Source organism: Corythoichthys intestinalis, chromosome 14 (assembly GCF_030265065.1).
Source record: "Corythoichthys intestinalis isolate RoL2023-P3 chromosome 14, ASM3026506v1, whole genome shotgun sequence".
In the NCBI taxonomy this organism is placed as follows: domain Eukaryota; kingdom Metazoa; phylum Chordata; class Actinopteri; order Syngnathiformes; family Syngnathidae; genus Corythoichthys; species Corythoichthys intestinalis.
Window position 1 is genome coordinate 51,445,244 of NC_080408.1, and position 12,825 is coordinate 51,458,068.

The window sequence follows — 12,825 nt, forward strand, 5'->3', positions numbered from 1 at the left end:
GCCAATATTAATGGATACTGAATTTCGTTAGAGATAACAATAGTTCTCTGATCTCATGATTGGATCTGTTTTTCTTCCCACAAATAATTGGAATTTGAATCATTTCATTTGTTATGATTTGACTGTTCTTTGAAAATGAACCAAAGCTCCAAGTTGTAGTTGTTACTACTCAGCCTTACAGGCAAATGCATGTGTGGGTCACATCCTGTAGGCTTTCACCATGTTGCAACAACATAGGGCCACAAATATGCTCCTTCCCTGAAAAATACTTAATCTATACACACGACATATGTTATATATATACAAATGTACGCACACACCTACATGAGCCCATACAAGCATTCTGTAGGGTACATAGTTAAAATAATACCCTACACACGCCAAAAAATATTTTATACCTTTGAATGAGCTATTTGTTAGACAAATTATAAATATGCATTTCATATCTGCAAAAAAAACCCCAAAAAGTTACATTTTACTTAATTGTACAAGTGACATTATGTTCTTTAGAGAAACTAAATCCTCAAAATTCACAGTTGATTCCATTCCATTGTTCAAGCCAACGGTCCAAAAGTCAGCACGTGTAAATCAAACTTTCTTTGTTTACACAATCAACACCATTTCTGGCCTCTTAATATTCAAGATTTACATAAGCTGATGAGAATGTTGATTGGTTAAAAAAAACAAAAACAAAGAGTAGATAATCAATTATGTCCAATTGTTAATTAATATAAGGAATAATAAGCCTATCCAGATTTCCACTGAGCACAACATTTGTCTCAGACATAAAAACATACCATCCGTTCCTGGGCAGGATGAGTTTGAACCGTCCATGAAGCTCGGCATGGCCTTATGTTATCACCATTAGTCCTGTCTGCACAGTGGGTTTCACAGTGTTTGATGTCTATCAAAAAAAGTGTTCAGCACAGTCCAAAATTTTACTACTTATGCTACTTACTTCTATTTGGATCCCTGTATCTGTATGGGAAGACTAACCATTTGGGGGTCGTGATTTAGTTTCTTCCCAATGGGGTGCTGATCTCGGAGCTAGTAAAAAAATAAATATTTAGATCATGTGACAACATTCAAACTACAAAGGACCAGACAAAACAAATGAAGGCAAAACAACAATACCATACAACAACAAAAGCAGCGAGCTGCGAATTGCAGGCGTGTGCATAATGAAAAATAAGAGTGCAATATGATGAAAACTACACAGAGAAGACTGTTCATTGTGGGAAAAAAAAAGGTAAAAAGCATAAGCAGCATTAGCCAATTCGCTGCTTAATTCATCAGTACGTATTAACCCTTTAACACCGAACGTGTCGGCAGCGACGCGTTTACGCATATCATCTTTGAAGCTTCGTCACGCTGTAATTACATCACCCACGTGCTGCTGGTTGGTCTCGTTTGAAAGTGCAGAAGTTGATGTCCACACCAGTTTTTATTTGAAATCAATCGGCCAAGAAAAACGGGAGATAATGTCATTTGAGTTTTATAGTTTTATTGCACTCATAAATATGCATTAAAACGCTGCAAGGACCATGTATCCATCTCCATATTTCCATTATTTCTTGTCCTTTTTCAAAAGCGAAAACAGCACATAAGACTACTTATCTCAAGAGTCATTGTGATGTCAGGAAGGACGAACCGAATGTGATCATTTTTAATAAATTTCCGAGCGAGGCGCCAACTATAGGGAATGGGACGCAGGGATTCCCCTATATTCAACAGATTGTGGCGCACCGCCACACTAAAATGAAAGCCGCCACGCCTGGCAAATGAGATGTATTTTATTTATTTATTTAGATAAAAAAAAATTTTTAAAGGCCGCTTCAAACTAGCGGCAGCCGAGTGGGAGGAGTTCAGCGGACACCTATTCATTGTGTATTGTAGCCTAATGTTCGTAACTATGCAGGCCCCCCCTTAAGAGACGCAAGGGGAACGAGTAGGAAGAATGGGAGAACGAGCGAGATAGCGAGAGATAGCGGTCGCATGTTGTAGCAGCCCGCTGTTATTTTGTTATTGTTTTTCTTTATTATTGTTACCACAATAAAGTGGGTAAGCAAATACAGACTTCTCTCCTTCTTGCCCATATCCGGGGCATTACAATAATTTGGATCGGACTTTTCGGCGAAAGTGAGCGGTGGACGGCCGTCTTGGACGGAAAGCAAACTTTGACTAACTTGCGCTGAGAGACTGCGGAGAGGCGGGGCCCAAAATAAAGCCTTGCTCTATTTTCAGAGCGTTGGTCACAGTAAACGATTTATCAGTTCAAGCAGAGTAAAATGATACATATTCACGGTACAAGAACGTCGTTTCTGTGTCCATCGATTGGTAAGAAAAGGCTGTTTGTACGAGTGACGTGTGGGCGCTCCCGTCAGGGGGGACATTTCACGTGGAGTGGCTATTTTTCGGCACAACACCGGCGCGCCAACTTCAGACAATTACGGCTGACGAAACTTTGATAAATGCGCCCCCCCACCCAAATTTCGCGAGCTCTGGGACACTCGAAAAATGACTCTCATACCTCTCCTTGCTAAGTTAATGGTACCTCGACGTGCCTTTGTGTGAAAATTTAGTTTACGAACAACGGGGAAAAAACTATTCACCTTCTCACCGAATCAAGTAAAACTCTTTACACGGCTATTAGAATTCCCCCAGTGCTCTAAATGGGTCAGTTGACAGAAGGACTGTTATTGTTGTGGTAATGTAGTACTTATGAGGGTCAAATAAAAGGAAAAAGGAGGACTACGACGGTGGTCTGCAACCCGCGGCTCTCGGGCCGCATGCGGCTCTTTAGCGATGCTTCGGAGCTTTTTTTTTTTTTTTTTTAAATGGAAAAAGATGGGGGAGGGAAATATATTTTTTTGTTTTAATAGGATTTCTAGGAGGACAAACATGACACAAACATTCTTTCAATTCATTAATATTGTAATGAAGTTAAACTTGTGGTGGCATAGTACAACAGAGTAGTCACGTGGTGCGTCATTCTCTATAGGATCCACTGCAGGGAAAACAAACATTTAATCATGAAGGCTAATTACGTATTTCTATAGTAGGCTAATATAGCTAGTATCGATAATTATAAGGCTTGTAAAAGGCTTTTAATTTTTTGTGGCTCCAGACATACTGTATCAGTTTTTTTTGTGTTTTTTTGGGGGTCAAATATGGCTCTTTCAACAGTTTGGGTTGCCAACCCTGAGTCACTACGAGATGTAAGTCGTACTATTGCCACGAGAAAAAAAGTCGCATTAGTACATCGGGTAACGTAGCTGTAATCAGCTACGCATTTTACATACATGTACTGTAGCTGAGAGGTACAACATTAGCCTGGCTAATGAAATATTTCAAATATATCTTTGTTATGGTTCTTCTTGGGGGGAAAAATGAAGAGAAAAAAAATCGCTGTGGCACGACATGGTGAGGCTGTCCGACTCCGATGCAGCCCACCACCACAGCTTCAAAAAATCCTAGGGGAAACACTGGGACGTACTACGTCATTGTTTGGACGCGCCTCCATGCTGGCAATATGATTCACTTCCGGGCCGGCAGAGTCAATGCGGATTGTAACGTGTGGTAGTGCTAAGCTAACTCTTTCGGTGTTTTAGAAAGAAAATATGGGTGCTTATTGTTGTGTTACCGGGTGCAACAGCGTCTCCTACGACAAAAAAAGGGGTTAGGAAAAATGGACTCACTTTTCACCGTTTTCCTGCATGGAGGACCAAATATCAGATCACGAAGGTACGACAGATGGCTGGATTGCAGCGGTTCGTCGGAAAAGCATTTATGATCATATTTCTGCTGGAATGAGAGTGTGTTCCTGTCATCTCTACTCTTGTAAGTTGAACGCTTTATCCACTTTTGGTTTCAATACGTTTTTGTTTTTTTACACCGTTGTGTAAATCTGCCTCGGTAGCAATGCTCGCCTACTACGACTCACCTACCTGTTGTGTTCCTAGGTAAACCTGCTGACAACACATCCCGATTGGTCACCATCTCTCTTCTTGGATCATTTGACAAAGAAAATTTGTTCAATGGAGTGGTTCCATTTGTCCTGTGTCGGACTCAAACAAGCCCCTGCAGCAGACGCCATCTGGGTCTGCCCTTCTCGTCGATGAACTGCGGGCTTTTGACTTGTGAAAATGCAAGAACTTTAATGCACATATTTATTCTGCCTGGCTATTTAACTATGGCCAGTGACGTATTATTATTATTATTATTATTTTTAAACCACTTTGACAAAGACACGTTTCATTGTAATGTTGAATTTATATATTCTATTATTATTTTTAAATTATAATATTCTTATTTGCACTTATGGAGACTTTAGACTGTCAATTCAAATAGTGTTGGAAAAGTTGCAATACCTAAAATAGAAATGCAAGAACTGTAAAGTACATATTTATACACCTTTATTTACCTAAGGCCACTGGATGTTTTTTAACTGCTTTGAAAAAATACAGGTTTTGTTGTGATCTTGTATTTATATAGTATATAGCTTTTTATAATGTATTATGAATTATAATATTTGCTGCCCCCTGCCAGAGTGTGGGCCATTTTGTACTAAAAGGATTTTAAACTGTCAGTTCAAATACTGTGTTGGAGACTAGTACTTGCAATACTTAAAATGGAAATGCAAGAACTTTAAAGCACATATTTATCCTGTCTGGCAATTTACCCAAGGCCAGCAAATAGTGTTTTAAACTGCTTTGACAAAGACACGTTTATTGTGATCTTGTATTTGTGTATTACTTATAATTATATAATATTTGCTGCCACTGTCAGAGGGTGGGCCTTGTTTGCACTAATTTAAAGATTTTAAACTGTCAATTCAAATATTGTATTGGAGAAATTGCATTACTTGAAATAAATCTATTGCAATTTATCAGTCCCAGTTCTTGTCTACAACACTGTCCAAAAATTGTCAATGCATATTCCAAATAGAATAACAAAATTAAGTCACCTGACTTTGTAATTATTACACCTGTTTATTATGAAGACCTGAAGTAAACAACAAGCAGTTACAGTTTGTCAAGAAGTTGTTCAAGTCATGTTTTGGTATTCATATTTTATTGACTTTTCACAACAACACTTGGGATCGTGTTTGTAAGAGCAGAGCAAACTGAAGTTTCAGCGTGCACTCTTCGCCTTTCCAACCTCTCATAACGCTCCGATGTGGTGCGCTTGACCTCAGAATAACCCAAGAAGAGATATGGTGACAATCGGGATGTGTTGTCAGCATTTCATATGCAGGTTTTCCTAGTAACACAACAGGTAGGTGAGGAGGAGGAGAAGGTTAGCATTGCTACCGAGGCAGATTTACACAACAGTAAAAAAAAACAAAACAAAAAAACGTATTGAAACCAAAACGGATAAATCGTTCAACTTACAAGAGTAGAGATGAGGGGAATACACTCTCATTCCAGCAGAAATATGATCAAGAGAAATGCTTTTCCAACGAACCGCTGCGCCCCAGCCATCCGTCGTGCCTTCGTGATCTGATATTTGGTCCTCCATGCAGGAAAACGGTGAAAAGTGAGTCCAGTTTTCCTCGCCCTTTTCTTAGTCGTAGGAGAAGCTGTTGCACCCGGTAACACAACAATACACACCCATAATTTCTTTCTAAAACACCGAAAGAGTTAGCTTAGCACGACCACACGTTACATTCCGCATTGAGTCTGCCGACCCGGAAGTGAATCATATTGCCAGCATGGAGGCGCGTCCAAACAATGACGTAGTACGTCCCATTCCCTATTGAAAGGGAGGCATGCGAAGCAAGCAGCGGCCGGTGTCGTGCCGAAAAATGCACGACACCGGTTGGTTTGAGCGAGCAACTTTGAAACGTGCAGAATGAATCTAAAACTACATTTAGCACAAGCTAATGCATTATTTCATTAACTCAAGGAAGAAGATGAGTCGTATTTGTCGTTGTTTTCCTCTGATGAATCGGCGTCTCGGCGAGTAGAAGCGACAGTAGAGCGCAAACGGCGAAAGAGTAAGCTGTGTGACGTTGTGTGTGACGCAGCTCCGTGACCTGTTCAAGAAGAAGCTTTATTGAGTGCGCAAAAAAAAAATAAAAAAAAATAAAAACTTTATTGGACCGCATGCCTGAAAAATTTGAATTGAACTACTTGTCAATATTTTTTAAAATACTTTTTTTCAATGTTATATATATTTTTTCTTCACTATAATCTTTTCAATTTTTATGTAGATGTGTGTGCGAGAAGCTTGATTGCATGTACGTATAGACCCTACCCACCAACGTCACAAAACCACGTGCTCGCTGTATGGTTACGCCCACTTGTCTGTCATTTTGTCTCTGTATTAGCATTGGTTTCAATTGATCGAGGAATTTAAAATGCATTTCATGGAAGACCCGGTGCTTTCTGATGCCGTAAACTCATTGGATGTGTTGCATAAAAGGCGTTATGTGGAAAAGCTTTGTTCTATACAGTCGCCAGATCCATATTTGATGCCCAAATCGATGTTTTTCGACCCACTGTCTTCGCCCTGTCTGCCTGACATCTGCTACGCTGATATTATCTTGTCCACACAAAATCAGCCTATTCTCACGAAAATTTGAAAAACTTCAAGAGCTTGGAGGCTTATAAATACTTCGTTGCTGGTTGGGTGAAACAGGTCCTCGTCCACGAAAATTCAGCAGGAATGTATCTTGTGCTTGGAAAGGTGAGTTACGAAATTTTCAATTCAAAATCTTTTGTTATTGCTAACATCCACTGTCAAGTCTAATGTATTTCATGTCGTTTGTCAATGGAGTTAAGGCTTTTAATGTTTATATGGTTTAGCGATAGCACTCTCACTACATACATACGTGTATGTTGTCGGCGATTAGCCTAGCAATGATCTTAATTGTGGTTATTTGTCAGCCCAAAACCCTCTAAGTATATCTTAAATGCATCTTACCGGATATAAAATGACTACTACATAGTCTGTGGTGATTTTTTGGTGCCCAGTTCTCACGTCGAATTGCAGCCGTCCATTTCGCTCTCCTCTTTGGATCCCTCGGAATACGGTAAAACTTCAAGTCTCTCCTTCCATCTTCTCTGTTAGTGCAACCAACCGCCACACACGCCTTCACCATTTTGATGATTAATGTTAAGGAGCAGAAAAACACGTCGTAAATAGGAGGAATGTACGTAGCCGTAACAGGTTAACACTATGTTTTGACGGACAATTGGGCGGCACCAGTCAGGAGGAAGGAGTTGTGACGTCACGTGGGTAGGGTCTATATAGACCCACGTGATAATCAAAATGGTGAAGGCGTGTGTGGCGGTCGGTTGCAATAACAGAGAAGATAGACGGAGAAGACTGAGAGACTTGAAGTTCTACCGGATTCCAAGAGACCTGGAGAGAAGAGAGCGAGATGGGCTGCTGCAATTCGACGAGAAAACTGGGCTCCAAACGATTACCACAGATTATGTAGTGGTCATTTTATATCTGGTAAGATGCATTTAATATATATTTAGAGGGTTTTGGGCTGACAACCACAATTAAGATCATTGCTAGGCTAATCGCCGACAACATACACGTATGTATGTAGTGAGAGTGCTATCGCTAAACCATATAAACATTAAAAGCTCTAACTCCATTGACAAACGACATGAAATACATTAGACTTGACAGTGGATGTTAGCAATAACAAAAGATTTTGAATTGAAAATTTCGTAACTCACCTTTCCAAGCACAAGATAGATTCCTGCCGAATTTTCGTGGACGAGGACCTGTTTCACCCAACCAGCAACGAAATATTTATAAGCCTCCAAGCACTTAAAGTTTTTCAAACTTTCGTGAGAATAGGCTGATTTTGTGTGGACAAGATAGTTGTACAGTTCAGGGTAGCTAGCAGATGTCAGGCAAATACGGCGGAGACAGCGGGTCGAAAAACATCGATTTAGGCATCAAATATGGATCTGGCGAATGGATAAACTGAAGCTTTTCCACATAATGCCTTTTATGCAACGCATCAAGTGAGTTTACGGCATCCGAAAGCACCGGGTCTTCCATGAAATGCATTATAAATTGCTCGATCAATTGAGACCATTGATAATACAGACACAAAATGACAGACAAGGGGGCGGAACCATACAGCGAGCACGTGATTTTGTGACGTCGGTGGGTAGGGTCTATACTTTTGATAAGGTGATGGGTACAACACCTAACTTCATAAAGAGATATCTTCCTAACCCTTTTTGTGTTAGATGATATATATATAAAATTTTTTCTCACTGTTTTGCACACTATATAGACTGTTTTGACCATAGTATGTGTAAAGGCCAAAAACGCCTATGACCATACCTGTTGTTTGTGTTGAATTGTCAAACATAAAACTATTCAATCTTATTTTTTTCTATTGAATGTTTATCCTAACAAGTTGAATAAATATTATCAAGCTTCAAAACGGTTGGTCGAGCATGTTTGGTTGTCAATGGGACGTCAACATTACAAATTTTGAAAAAAGATTTTGGGATTTTTTTGTCTTTTTGGGTCCAAAATGTGGATTATAATTGGTCAGTGAAGAAAACAACAGTTTAGACATGAAGTTCAAGGTGTCCTGAAAAAAGGGGACCCAATTTGACCATTGTAAACAATTTTTTCTTTGAAATATAAAGGCAACATCAAATGCATGCAAATTCGGCCAAAATAGGCTTAGGTGTTAAAGGGTTAAACAATATAAGTAGAGCAAAGTCACATGCAGTTAGTAAAGGAAGACATTATTTAAATTGCATTAAGAATACTATATATAAGTACAGTCTTTTCAACTTATTTTCAGAATAAACACTTCATATTTTCCCCGCAAGTGTTGTTTAGCTATTTAACATTTTTAAAAATGCATACGCTTTTAAAAACTTTTTTTCAGTGCGGCCACTTACCGTGTTTTCTTCGCGAGAGGTGAAAAAACGTAACTTGTTTTCATTGCAAGTGTTGACGACATTTCCAGTCTGAGGAGACTGAGAGCTGCGGTATTGTGTCATTTCCTGTCTGCTGGATGGGTACTGAGAAGAGCGGCGCAGGGTACTGTGAGAGGCGGGCTGCAGGCAGACTCCTCTCGCCGCTCGGGGGCAGCGCTTCCTTGCGTTGACGTGCCTCCTACTAGTTGGGGCGAGAAAAGGAGTACTTCTTCCCCTTGTTTTTTGTTGGCAGTTTACCCCTCGTATCATGGGGCATTACCGCCATCTACTGGGTTGACGGTTTGGTTTACACAGAGATGCAGTGTATTGTAATAGTCTTGTATTAATCATTCTGCGTTTGTGTATGTGGTTGAATGTTAGTATTATACTCTAAGTAGCGGCATTTCTTTTTGTGCATCAGGGTTCCTTGATCTATTTTAATAAGAGTAAATTCCAAATTGACACAGAGTATTTCTTCACAATTACCATGTGTTGAAATTGACCCTTTGCACAGAATGCTACAGTAGTGCTGCCTGTGACGTGTTCCCAGAGCGCCTGCCCAGTTGATAAGAGTTTTTTTTTTTTTAATGATAAATACGTATATAATGGCAACTGTTGACTTCTGTCAAAGCTTTGTACTGGCGTGATCTGTAAAATTCAGTTTGGTGTCGCTCCCGATACTCGCTAATAGGGTAGCTATCAGTGAGCTAAGCTGCGCTGGGCATTACAGGAAATGTAGTTTTGAATTGTGTTTGGAAACATGCTGGTTGAATAGTTTGACAGTTTATTTCAGTTATTGTTTGCATGCATACTAGAACATTGAACGGGAACAGAAATTGAGTGGGAATAACAATATTTCAACGACAACTGTCGCAATAGTAATTTATAAAAATGTTTAGTTGGAACATAGCCTATGTGTGTGTCTGTGTTTATTGACTGGACTACATTTCCAATTCAATTCAATTCAATGTTATTTGTATAGCCCTATATCACAACAAGGTTGTCTCAAAGGGCTTTGCAGAGGCAATATGATAAACAGTCAGAAACAGTAGATAAATTAAATAACGTTCTAGTCCAAGTCCTGGGCATCTCTAATCCTTACACCCTCCATGTCAGCAAGGAAAAACTCCAAAAACCCTTCGGAAAAAATTAGAAAACCTTGGGGAGAACCACAGTCAGGAGAGATCCACTCCCAAGACGGATAGGTAAGCTGCACCAGGACTGCTAATGGGAATTAGCAGACGGAGGTACATTTGATAGAAATGCAATAGAGTGAGGGAACAAGAGGAGGTCCATCTAGCCAGATGAGACGGGGGTTGGGCAACGAGGACGTCCATCCAGCCAGGGGTCCGGATGGTCAGGAGGCTGCGGCTTAAAAATAGCCTCTCCCCAGAGGGGAGGGGGGAAAGGGGACACCGGGTGACTAGTGATGAAGAGACTAGTCAACTAGATATCAAAATTAGAAAAGAGAAATAAAGTAAGACAAGTGGTAGGTAGAGTGAGAAAAAGGAGATAGGACTATGTGCCTGTACTTTCCCCTGTGAGTCTAGTCTGATTTCAACTAGCCTGACCATAAGCTTTGTCGAAAAGGAACGTTTTTAGTCTAATCTTAAATATACAGACTGTGTCAGCTTTTTTAATACTAGCTGGAAGCTGATTCAAGACAGGAGGTTGGTAGCAAGAGGCTCTAGCGCAGGGGTCGCGTTAACCGAATATTTTCCGTCGTTGACCGGTTTTTTAAAACGGTGACGGAAAAAACTGAAGTCCATCCGTCATTTTGACAGGTTGCAATTCACACCCCAGACCACAGGATGGCGAGTGAGCATATTAATAAGCTATTGTCTCTCTTGATGCATGACGTCGCTGGCCTTACTCGGAAAAATGTCCGAACTAGCATTCAGGTGTAGCAAACACGGAAACGTTAGGAAGCTTTGGAGAGCATTGTCTAAGGCTACGTTCATTCTACAGGTCTTAATGCACGAATCCAATTTTTTCGTGTTTTTCCGACTTGAGTCAGGCATTAACTTGACGGTCTGAGCGGGACAAGTCGCATAGAAGTGGACCATTTCAAATCCGATCTGGATCATTTTTTAATGTGGTTCAAATCCGATCTGGGCCACATTTTTCCAGACTGTCGCGGCGGTCTGTACCGTCCAGTGTCCCAAATCCGATTTCAGTTGTGCGTTATTAGCGCCTAGCTTGCAGTGAACACGGCTTTTGGGGAAAGGCCGGGCTTGACAACAGTGATAAAAAAATAAAAATGGGTTGAGGATAAGCATGAGAATGATCGTTTTTCTCTCTGCTCTATGTGAGCTATATTTCAACATTTCCTACACGGCCGAGAGTCGGGAGAGGGGTCTGGCTGCAGCCCGTCTTGGAGAGTCCGTATGTGTGTGTGACATGCACGGACAGTGCGTGCATGCTATCGATCCATATAAACTGTGAATATAATCCTAAACAGGGATTATTTATGTCTGTTATTTGTGTCCTCCTTTTGAAGAGCAAAATATGATAGCCCTGGAATGACTGATGACTTGTCATTTGTTTTGATGCTTCTTTGCACCGGCGCGTGTCGGACTGCGAATTAGAGCGCATGTGTAGTACTTGAATGGTCTCAATGGACAAAGGCAGTCTGAACGGGCACGCCAAAAAAACGGATATGACAAAAAAATCGGATTTGTGCATTAAGACCTGTAGTATGAACGTAGCCTAATTGAATGAGCAGGGACAAACAGCTTGGAGTCAGAAGTACGTGCGCTATTCTCAAACCTGAACGCACCCCTTGAGTCTTGGATGACAAATCAACAGAGCAGAGAGTAGACACAACATGACTGGTAGTTTCTTCAATTTATTCAGAGTTGAGTAAGCAACGCACCATTTTTGACCAACACTGCTATTGAATATGTCATTATTATCATTTAAAAAATTTAAGTGACGGGTAAAAATAGATTATGACCGGATTTTTATGACCCTGTCAGTCAAAATGACAGACAACGAAAAAGTCTAGCGCAACCTCTGCTCTAGCGCCTACTGTACTTTTAGAAACCCTGGGAATTACTATGGGACTGCATTATAGAATTTTTTATTATTATTATTATTTATTTATTTATGCATTTTTATTGTTATTTTTAGTAAGAATGAAAGCTGTTGAATAAAAGATAAAATAAAAATAAAATAAAAGATTTCCATATAGTATATAATATATACCATATATATATATATATATATATATATATTTTTTTTTTTTTCATAAAACGGGCCGAGTGTCTTCTTTTGGGAATTTTCGGAATCAAAATATGGTCTCCCATAGACTTCCTAACCAATTGACATGACATGGGGCTCAGGGCCGATCCGTAGGGGGCCTATTTTGAAAACTAAATCTAAAACCAAAAGAGGCACCTACCTTAGCCATAAATGAGTCTCCATAAGCAGCGGCATAAAAAAATTCAGTCGTTCCCTTATAAAATCTAGATGAATTATTTTTTATTTAAGTATAACACAACTTACTAAATTGCTAAACAAATTGCTATATAAGTTTCACCAAAATCACCAAATGCATAGATAATCACCTATATTTTCAGGATCAATAGCAATATTTAACATATCATTAGCACATCATCACACAATATACTGTTAGCAAAAGAGGCTTGCGGCCGCCTGGCATAAACAGCTTTTCTGGCAAAAATTCTTGTGAATAAATGCTTAAATCCCTGTATTCTTCATAGATTTGGACGTAAAACAGTCTCGATTCTTGGTTAAAAGCAAAGAAACTGTGCAGTTAGCATTTATTTGAAATATATTGTTGAAGTACAATGCTACTTTGTCAGCGAATGAGGCTAGCAGCCGCCTGCGCGTAAAAGGAGCTTTTCTGGCGAAAATTCTTGTGAATAAATGCTTAAATCCCTGTATTCTT